An 11,591-nucleotide genomic window follows, 5' to 3' on the forward strand; every position below is an offset into this window, starting at 1 on the left:
CTATTGGAGATGCTCCTAGGCTTGGCGAGACGAGGACGGCGACCGTATGTGGGCAGTGCCATGAAGAACGGGATGAACAACTCACGAGACCCCACATGAGCAGAACAAGCAAACAAGACCAGATCTAGAGCTTCCATTCGCCAGGATTTAGGGGAGAAAAAGAGCTCGGTGCCAAATTTGAGGAGGGAACAATCTTCAGCTGTTTTGGGGTAGAAATTTGTAGATGTTCCTTCCATGGAGATGGAGAACCATGAGATTCGGAAGACACTTGAGGCCATGGGAAGACGAACAAAGCTAAAGCACGCATGAAGACGATACGCGTGTTGGGTTTCACAAAATTATAATCAATGATGAGGCCTCTTATTCCATGGTGGGGAGAAGCTAATCTGCTCTGAGAAAATATAAGAGAAACAGATGGAGTGGACAAACTCGAGGAAGAAGATGCCGATTGACAAGGGAAAAGTGTGAAAAGAGAAGGTGGGGTCGGTAAAGTGGTTGTTTCAAATTGGAGTATTGGGTGAGAAAAATAGTACAAATAGCTTCATTTATTTTTATCTACGTGGATGCACGGGGCATCACCTAGGTCCTGCCTTCATTGTACATGTGCTAAGAAAGAAAATGTCGTCTCAACCATCACACAGTGCCCTTTTAAGCGCATCGTTGTTTGTTAGCATCCATTATCACATCGATCCGACAGCTGATTATCATGTGTCTAGTATTCAACAGGGGTTTGTTGCCTGATATATCCGGACACCCCCTTTCCATCCGTGCCTCTTAATCATCCACTAGGCGCACTTTGAAAGATTAACGAGTATCGTGGGTGCACTCTAAGCAGCAACAACAACATGTAGGATACATTTCTTAGATGACTCTTCTTCTTAGATGAATACACTAGGTGCAACGCATATGCACACACGTACGCCCACATGGTTCAGATATATACATCTGACAAAGCGAAATCGAATAAATTCTGAGCAAGATAAGCAGGCGATATATTTAACGAAAGAGAATGCTCATTGATTGGTTGACTGGTTCCTCTGGTAAGTCGTCTTCCCGTTCTAGGTCGCCACGGCTGGATCGGGGCACGAGCCGCAACGCTCGGCGGCGAGGATCCGGCGGCAGGAGGGGCAGGACGAGTGGTCGCGCAGCCACTTGTCGATGCAAGCGGCGTAGAAGGCGTGGCAGCCATTGTCGACGGTGAAGAGCGCGCAGAGAAGCCAGACGAAGATGATGATGATGTCCTTGTGGTCAGAGGCGGAGCTAGGCAGGAATGTTAAGGAGGCCAAAAGTCAAAACATGAACAACTGAGAGGGTAAAGATTAATATTTTCCTTATCTAATCCTTGCACGGTAAATTTTCTTCACTGCTTTGCTGGGGGGGCACGGCCCCCCTCAGGACTACACTATGCTTCGACACTGCTTGTGCTCGACGATGATCCGGGTAGCCGGCATGGACAGAACCGCCACCTCCTGAAGGAGCCTCCTAGCCGTCATGGGTGGCTCCATCATCATGTGTGTGTTTGGACTGATGGAATGGGTGTGGAGTGATACGGGGTAGGTGGATACGATGCGGGGAATAAGGTAGTTTGTGCTGAAAGCTAGTGAGCGTAGCCTGAAGTGAGTGGGCTCTAGTCCAAGGATTTTATAGGCCTGAAATCTAAAACATGTGCGCCCCGTGGTCCCATTCGGCCACTCCATGGGGTCGCATCCGACGATAGGCGCCCGTCACGTGCCACCTAGTCAGGGCCAGACCGAAGCGCTCACCTGGTCGGGCCGCATTGTGCATGGTGACACGGTCGTCCCGTCCGGGGCCACATGTCATAGCCACAGCGACGAGTGGTCACGCAGCCACTTGTCGATGCAGGCGGCGTGGAAGGCTGGCGCACTGGGGCAGCACGCGCATGGCTTCGCCTCTCTCGTACTCGTCCAGGCAGATGGGGCACTCGCCGTCCTCCTCCTTGTTGTTGCCCTCGTCAGCATCGGCGTCGGGGGCACAATGGGGATGGCGCGGAGCACCGACTTCTTGACGCCCGCGGCGGGCGAGGGCGGGGGTGCCCTACCGTCGGCGCCGCGGCGCGCGCACCAGCGGGCAACGATGATGATGATGATGGGCGTGCAGAGAAGCGATGCGACGATGATGACGATGTCTTTGTGGGTGACGATGATCCCTACGCGTAAACATAAGAGTGGTTATTAAAAACCGGGTGTAATGGTTCGGTTCTTACTTTGGGTTTGAATGGTTTAGATTTTATTGGACTCAGCTTTTTTAGTTTGGCTTTGGTTTGGTTACGTGGAGAAACCAGTTTGGGTATAGTTGGTTATGGGTTTAAACAGTTTGGTTATTAGCGGTTATAAACTATGGATCCAAATCAGTTTCTAGGCATTGGTTATGTGCAATAACCAACGACGACCGAGAACGAATATGGTTGATCCGCATGTATGATGTAATTGTTGGAAATATGCCCTAGAGGCAATAATAAATTAATTATTATTATATTTCCTTGTTCATAATAATTGTTTATTATCCATGCTATAATTTTATTCATTGGAAACTCAATACTTGTGTGGATACATAGACAAAACACTGTCCCTAGTAAGCCTCTAGTTGACTAGCTCGTTGATCAAAGATGGTCAAGGTTTCCTGACCATAGGCAAGTATTGTTACTTGATAATGGGATCACATCATTAGGAGAACCATGTGATGGACAAGACCCAAACTATGAACGTAGCATATTGATCGTGTCGTTTTATCGCTATAGTTTTCTGCGTGTCAAGTATTTGTTCCTATGACCATGAGATCGTATAACTCACTGGCACCAGAGGAATACCTTGTGTGTATCAAACATCACAACGTAACTGGGTGACTATAAAGATGCTTTACAGGTATCTCCGAAGGTGTCCGTTGAGTTAGTATGGATCAAGACTGGGATTTGTCACTCCGTGTGACGGAGAGGTATCTCGGGGCCCACTCGATAATACAACATCACACACAAGCCTTGCAAGCAATGTGACTAAGTGTAAGTCACGAGGTCTTGTATTACGGAACGAGTAAAGAGACTTGCCGGTAACGAGATTGAAATAGGTATGCGGATACCGACGATCAAATCTCGGGCAAGTAACATACCGAAGGACAAAGGGAATGACATACGGGATTATATGAATCCTTGACACTGAGGTTCAACCGATAAGATCTTCGGAGAATATGTAGGATCCAATATGGCCATCCAGGTCCCGCTATTGGATATTGACCGAGGAGTGTCTCGGGTCATGTCTACATAGTTCTCGAACCCGCAGGATCTGCACACTTAAGGTTCGGTGACGTTTCGGTATAGTTGAGTTATAGGTGTTGGTAACCAAAAGTTGTTCGGAGTCCCATATGAGATCCAGGACGTAACGAGGAGCTCCGTAATGGTCCGGAGGTAAAGATTGATATATAGGAAGTCCTGTTTTGGTCACCGGAAAAGTTCCGGGCTTATCGCTAATGTGCCGGGAGTGCCGGGAGGGGTGCCGGGGACCATCGGGAGGGTTGTCATGCCCTAAGGGGTCTCATGGGCTATGGGAAGAGATAAACCAGCCCCTAGTGGGCTGGAATAAGTTCCCACTGAGGCCCATAAGGTTTGACAAGGAAAAAACACAAGGTGGAAAGAGTTTCCAAGTGGGAAGGTGGAATCCTACTCCAAGTAGGATTGGAGTAGGACTCCTGCACCTCCAATTTCGGCCAAACCTTGAGGGTTTGAGGCTGCCTCCTCCCCCTCCCTCCTATATATACTAGAGGTATTGGGGGGTTTTGAGACACAACTTTGCCACGGCAGGCCGACCACATACCTCCACGGTTTTTCCTCTAGATCGTATTTCTGGGGAGCTCGTGCGGAGCCCTGGTGAGATAGATCACCACAAACCTCTGGGGCGATGTCACGCTGCCAGAGAACTCTTCTACCTCTCCACCCCCTCTTGCTGGATCAAGAAGGCAGAGATCGTCATCGAGCTGTACATGTACTGAACGCGGAGGTGTCGTCCGTTCGGCACTAGATCGGAACGGATCGTGAGATGGATCGCAAGACGGTTCGTGCAACGGATCGCGAGACGGTTCGTGGGACGGATCGCGGGACGGATCGTGGGACGGATTGCGGGACGGTTCGTGGGGCGGATCGAGGGACGTGACGACGTTCCACTACATCAACCGCGTTTCTTAACGCTTCCTGTTGTTTGATCTACAAGGGTATGTAGATCCAAATCTCCTCTCGTATATGGACATCACCATGATAGGTCTTCGTGCGCGTAGGAAATTTTTTGTTTCCCTTGCAACGTTACCTAACAGTGGCATCATGAGCTAGGTTCATGCGTAGATGTTATCTCGAGTAGAACACAAAAGTTTTTGTGGGCGGTGATGTGCGATTTGTTGCCCTCCTTAGTCTTTTCTTGATTCCGCGGTATTGTTGGATCAAAGCGGCTCGGACCGACATTACTCGTACGCTTACAAGAGACTGGTTTCATCGCTACGAGCAACCCCGTTGCTCAAAGATGACTGGCGAGTGTCGGTTTCTCCAACTTTAGTTGAATCGGATTTGACCGAGGAGGTCCTTGGAGAGAGGTTAAATAGAAATTCATACATCTCTGTTGTGGTGATTGCGTAAGTAAGATGCGATCCCACTAGATACCCATGGCAACCACGTAAAACATGCAACAGCAATTAGAGGACATCTAACATGTTTTTGCAGGGTATGCTTGTGATGTGATATGGCCAACGACGTGATGTGATATATTGGATGTATGAGATGATCATGTTGTAATAGTTAATATCGACTTGCACATCGATGGTATGGCAACCGGCAGGAGCCATAGGGTTGTCTTTAAACTAACATTTGTGCTTGTAGATGCGTTTACTATATTGCTAGGACGTAGCTTTAGTAGTAATAGCATGAGTAGCACGACAACCCTGATGGCGACACGTTGATGGAGATCATGGTGTGGTGCCGGTGACAAGAAGATCGTGTCGGTGCTTTGGTGATGGAGATCAAGAAGCACATGATGATGGCCATATCATGTCACTTATGAATTGCATGTGATGTTAATCCTTTATGCACCTTATTATGCTTAGAACGACGGTAGCATTATGAGGTGATCTCTCACTAAAATTTCAAGCTCAAATTGTGTTCTCCCCGACTGTGCACCATTGCGACAGTTCGTCGTTTCGAGACACCACGTGATGATCGGGTGTGATAGACTTAACGTTCACATACAACGGGTGCAAAACAGTTGCACGCGTGGAACACTCGGGTTAAACTTGACGAGCCTAGCATGTGCAGACGTGGCCTGGGAACACATGAGACCGAAAGGTCGAGCATGAATCGTATAGTTGATATGATTAGCATAGAGATGCTTACCACTGAAACTATTCTCGACTCACGTGATGATCGGACTTGAGATAGTGGATTTGGATCATGTACCACTCAAATGACTAGAGAGATGTACTTTTTGAGTGGGAGTTCTTAAGTAATATGATTAATTGAACTAATTGTCATGAACATAGTCTAATGGTCTTTGCGAATTACGATGTAGCTTGCTCTATAGCTCTACTGTTTTTTATATGTTCCTAGAGAAAATTTAGTTGAAAGTTGATAGTAGCAAACTTTGCGGACTGAGTCTGCAAAACCGAGGATTGTCCTCGTTGCTGCACAGAAGGCTTATGTCCTTAATGCACCACTCGGTGTGCTCCACCTCGAGCATCGCCTGTGGATGTTGTGAACATCCTACATTCACGTTTCTGATGACTACGCGATAGTTCAGTGCAAAATACTTAATGGCTTAGAAGCAAGGCGCCGAAGACGTTTTGAAACGTCACAGAACATAAAAGATGTTCCAAAGAAATGAAATTGTGATTTCATGCTTGTGCCCTTGTTAAGAGGTATGAGACCTCCGACAAGATTCTTTGTCCACGAAGTAAAGGAGAAAAGCTCAATCATTGAGCGTGTGCTCAGATTGTCTGAGTACTACAATCGCTTGAATCAAGTGGGAGTTAATCTTCCAGATAAGATGGTGAGGAGTTCTCCAAAGTCACTGCCACCAAGTTGTGAGAGCTTCGTGATGAACTATAACATATCAAGGATAGATACAATGATCCTTGAGTGATTCGCGATGTTTGACACTGCGAAAGTAGAATCAAGAAAGAGCATCAATAGTTGATGGTTAGTAAAACCAGTAAGTTTCAAGAAAGGCAAGGGATAGAAGGGATACTTCGTGAAACGGCAAAACAGTTGCTGCACTAATGAAGAGACCCAAGATTAAACCCAAACCCGAGAGTAAGTGCTTCTGTTATGAGGGGAACGGTCACTCAGGCGGAGCTACCCTAGATACTTGGTAGATAAGAAGGCTGGCAAAATCAACAGAAGTATATTTGATATACATGATATTGATGTGTACTTTACTAGTACTCCTAGTAGCACGAGGGTATTGGATACCGGTTAGGTTGCTAAGTGATTAGTAACTCGGAATGAAAGCTAGGGTATAAACGGAGACTAGCTAAAGGCGAGGTGACGATACGTGTTGAAAGTGTTTCCAAGGTTGATGTGATCAAACATCGCATGCTCCCTCTATCATCGGGATTGGTAGTAAAACCTAAATAATTGTTATTTGGTGTTTGCGTTGAGCATGAACATGATTGGATCGTGTTTATTGCAATACGATTATTCATTTAAAGAGAATAATAGTTGTTCTATTTGCTTGAATAATTACCCTCAATGGTTTATTGAATCTCGATCGTAGTGTTACACATGTTCATAATATTGGTGCCAAAAGATACAAAGTAATAATGATAGTACCACTTAGTTGTGGCACTGCCACTTGAGTCATGTTGGTATAAAATGCATGAAGAAGCTCCATGCTGATGGATCTTTGTACTCACTCATTTTTGAAACATTTGAGACATGCAAACCATACCTGTTGGTATAAATGCATGAAGAAACTCCTTAGAGATGGATCGTTTGCACTCACTTGATTTTGAATCACTTGAGACATGCAAAACATGCCACATGAAACAAGAGAGTAACTTGTTGGAAGTAATGCATTTTTGATGTGTGTAGTCCAATGAGTGCTAAGGCACGCAGTGGATATCATTATGTTCTTACTTCACTCGCGATTTGAGTAGATACAGGAGTATTTACTTGATGAATCACAGGTCTGAAATATTGAAAAGTTCAAAGCAATTTCAGAGTGAAGATCGTCGTGACAAGAGGATAAACTGTCTACGATATGATCATAGAGATGAATATCTGAGTTACGAGTTTTGGTACGCAGTTAAGACAATGTGGAAATAGTTTCGCAGTTCATGCCACCTGGAACACCATAGTGTGATGATGTGTCTGAACGTCATAGCCACGCCCTATTTGATGTGGTGCATACTGTGATGTCTCTTATCGAATTACCAATATCGTTTATGGGTTATACATTAGAGACAACCGCATTGACTTTAAATAGGGCACAACGTATTTCCGTTGAGATGACACAATATAGACTATGGTTTGGAGAAAGCTAAGCTATCGTTTCTTAAAAGTTTGGGGTTGTGATGCTTATGTGAAAAAGTTTCAGCCTGATAAGCTCGAACCCAAAACGGATAAATGCATCTTCATAGGATATCCAAAACAGTTGGGTGCATCTCCTATCTCAGATCCGGAAGCGAAGTGTTTGTTTCTAGAAACGGGTCCTTTCTCGAGGAAAGGTTTCTCTCGAAAGAATTGAGTGGGAGGGTGGTGGAACTTGATGAGGTTAGTGAACCGTCACTTCAACCAGTGTGTAGCAGGGCACAGGAAGATGTTCCTGTGGCGCCTACACCAATTGAAGTGGAAACTGATGATGGCGATCATTGAGCTTCAGATCAAGTTACTACAAACCTCATAGGTCGGCAAGGTCACGTACTGCTGCAGAGTGGTACGGTAACCCTGTCTTAGAGGTCATGTTGTTGAGCAACAATGAACCTACAAGCTATGGAGAACCGATGGTGGGCCCGGATTCCGACAAATGGCTGGAGGCCATGAAATCCGAGAGAGGATCCATGTATAAAACAAAGTGTAGACTTTGGAAGAACCACTTGATAGTAGTAAGACTATTAAGTAAAGATGGATCTTTGGAAGGAAGACAGACGATGATGGTGATAAGTCACTATTAAGAAAAGCTCGACTTGTCGCAAAGATGTTTTCGACAAGATCAAAGAGTTGACTATGATGTGACTTTCTCACTCGTAGCGATGCTAAAAGTCTGTTGGAAATATGTTAGTAGTTGCTGCATTATTTGTGGAATATTACACATAGGAAGACAAAACATTGTTTCCTCGACGGTTTCCTTGAGGAAAGATTGTATGTGATACAATCATAAGGTTTTGTCGATCCTAAGGATACTAACAAGTATGGAAGCTCCAGCGATCCTTTTATGGACTGGTGGAAGCATCTCGGAGATGGAATATACGCTTTGATGAGATGATCAAAGGTTTTGGGTTTGTACAAGGTTTATGAGAAACTTGTATTTCCAAAGAAGTGAGTGGGAGCACTATAGAATTTCTGATAAGTATATGTGGTTGACATATTGTTGATGAGAAGTAATGTAGAATTTCTGTGAAGCATAAAAGGTTGTTTGAAAGGAGTTTTTCAAAGGAAGACCTGGATAGAGCTATTTGAAGATTGAGCATCAAGATCTATAGAGATAGATCAATACTCTTAATAGAACTTTCAAATGAAATGCATGCCTTGAGAAGTTTTTGAAGGAGTTCAAAATAGATCAGCAAAGGAGTTCTTGGTTGTATTGTAAGGTGTGAATATGAGTAAGACTCAAAAGCCCGACCATGACAGAAGAAAGAGAAAGGACGAAGGTCGTCCCCTATGCCTTAGCCGTAAACTCTACAGTATGCCATGCTGTGTACTGCACCTGATATGTGCCTTGCCACAAGTATGTTAAGAGGTACAGAGAGTGATCCAGGATTGAATCACTGAACAGCGGTCAAAGTTATCCTTAGCGACTAATGGACTAAGGATTTTTTTTCTCGATTATGGAGGTGGTTAAAGAGTTCGTCGTAAAGGGTTACGTCGATGCAAGCTTTGACACTAATTCGAATAACTATGAGTAGTGAAACAGATTCGTATAGTAGAGTAGATATTTGGAGTATTTCCGAATAGCACGTAGTAGCAGCATCTATAAGATGACATAAAGATTTGTAAAGAACACACGGATCTGAAAGTTTCAGAACCGTTGACTAAAACCTCTCTCACGAGCAAGACGTGATCAGACCCCAGAACTATATGGGTGTTGGATTCGTTGAAATCACATGGTGATGTGAACTAGATTATTGACTCTAGTGCAAGTGGGAGACTGATGGAAATATGCCCTAGAGGCAATAATAAATTAGTTATTATTATATTTCCTTGTTCATAATAATCGTTTATTATCCATGTTCATAAAAATTATAGATACGTTCGAGACGTATTAGTGACCACCACCTCGTCATTCCATGGACGCGAGCTGCGTGTTTGCTAGCTCGGGCCCCTCCTTGGCTCGTCGTTTCCGCACGCCTCGTCGTGTCCAACAGCTTCCCCTAGTCATCCTCTTCTCCCTGGAGCCCTCTCCCCCTCTCCCGTCCCCTCCTACGCGATACGGCAGTCGCGCCGCGACGTGGCTGTCTCTGTCGCTGCCGCATCCATCGCCTCGAACCCTCCCGATCCCTCTTGATCTCGCCTGAGCCCTCTCCGCCCCTCTATGGTCTCTCTGGATGTCTCTCCCCTCCTCCAGGCAAGCTCCCAAAGCTCTGGCGCGCGATGCACGCGTCGCCACGGCCGTTCTCATCCACTTGCCGTCGGGCGCCTATATATAGGTCCCCACGGAGCCCCTCGAGCTAAGGGACAACCTTCTCTCCCTCCTAGACCCCTCCCCAGCCTCTTGCCCGAGCCGAAGAAGCTCTTTCCGTTGCCTATCACCGCCATGGCCATCTCCATCCTCCTCCAAAATTCGCGTCCTCCTGGCCCTCTCCGCCTCCACTGAGTCCACTGTTGTACGTAGTGCTCACCGGTGGCCTCGCCCGTGCCATCCCCGCAAACCCTCGCCCACCGGAGCCCCTGCATCGCCCAGACCGGCCGCCCTCTGTTGTCGTCCGTCGCCACGTCTCCGCCCCCCCCCCGAGGCCGCACTGCTCACCCCTGGACGCAGCGGTCACCGGCGACCCCATCCATGCCCTCGTCCGTGTCCTTGGACCACCGGAGTGACAGAGAGCTGCCGGAGTCGAGCCTCTGCTGTGGCATCACGGATAAGGAGGGAGGAAGAAGAAGAGGAGGGAAGAAGGAGAGAGAAGACCCGACAGGTGGGGCCAGGGCCCACCCGTCGGTGAGAGGGAGCCAGCCACGCTGGATTAAGTGGAAGCGCCCGACGCGAAATACGTTTCCCCCTCTGGGAAACGTATTCCTTCAAAGGCGCGAGCGGCTGTGCTCCCAGGGACCCGATTGTAGATATTTTTATTGCAGATTAGTCCCTGGCAGAAAAGCTCTTATATCTTTTTATCTATAGCTCCGATTAAGGTGATTCCAAAGCCCACACCTTCGTCTCGTCGAGCCCGTCAAGATGGTACCATTTACACTATGTGATAACATAGTGGAAATGACCATATTACCCTAGCCGTAAACAACCCCTCCTCCGAGAGAGAACTATTTCCGGGGATTCCTTCCGCGAGCTCCTCACACTTCTTCCGAGTGGATCCTTCATCCCCACGCAAGCCACAACTCTCATTTGCATAATTACAATGCAATATCATAGTTTAACTTATTACTCTAATCGTAATTATAATTATTTGTAGTATAGAGTATACTATGCAATATTTGAATAAACTCTTGAATAGGCGACTATCATTTTGAGTACGGGATAGTTAGTGGCTAGTGTCTTGCACACTAGTCGATGCCATGATGTTGAGATTATTGTCTATGATTTCTTTTGGTTTCATCCGACAGTTTATGAATATGGATCAACAGCAGTGCCTTGAGCTTATTAATTATCGGAGTACCGTGACATCGAAGTGTCACCTATATCAGAGATATTATTCGGAGATAAGATAACTTAGTGGTTGATCTAGAGTCACCTGTCCGGGCTCATCAGTGCAACCACATTTGCCGATATGGGACGGCCTTGACTTGGGTTGATCGCATGCTCTTTCCCCGGTACCACCAAAGAGGGAAGGTTATGCGCGCGTGCTACCCTGGCCCGGTAGGCGACCATAACCTTGTGAGCCAGTTGAGTTGTTTGGGGTACCCGCCCCCGTTTGGGACAGTTTTGTTTTGGCCACGACAGTGGCCGGTGTCTGATACGTCTCAAACGTATCTATAATTTTTTATGGTTTCACACTGTTATCTTGTCAACTTTGGATGTTTTGTTTAACTTTTTTTATATTTTTTGGGACTAACTTATTAATTCAGTGCCAAGCGTCAGTTCCTGTTTTTTCTGTGTTTTTGACTCTTTTCAGATCTGATTTTGGAACGGAGTCCAAATGGAATAAAATCCCCGAAATGATTTTTTCCAGAACGGAAGAAGATCGGGAGGTTTGAGGGCCAAGGCAGTGGGCCCATAGGG

The 11,591-nt window shown here is 46.2% G+C and overlaps 1 pseudogene; it reads right to left on the minus strand.

Annotated features, from left to right (window-relative positions):
* Positions 1 to 1,058: 1,058 nt before the first annotated feature.
* LOC123428726 lies at positions 1,059 to 10,099 on the minus strand (annotated as a pseudogene).
* Positions 10,100 to 11,591: the final 1,492 nt, after the last annotated feature.

This window comes from Hordeum vulgare, chromosome 2H (genome assembly GCF_904849725.1).
Source record: "Hordeum vulgare subsp. vulgare chromosome 2H, MorexV3_pseudomolecules_assembly, whole genome shotgun sequence".
Taxonomy (NCBI): Eukaryota; Viridiplantae; Streptophyta; class Magnoliopsida; order Poales; family Poaceae; genus Hordeum; species Hordeum vulgare.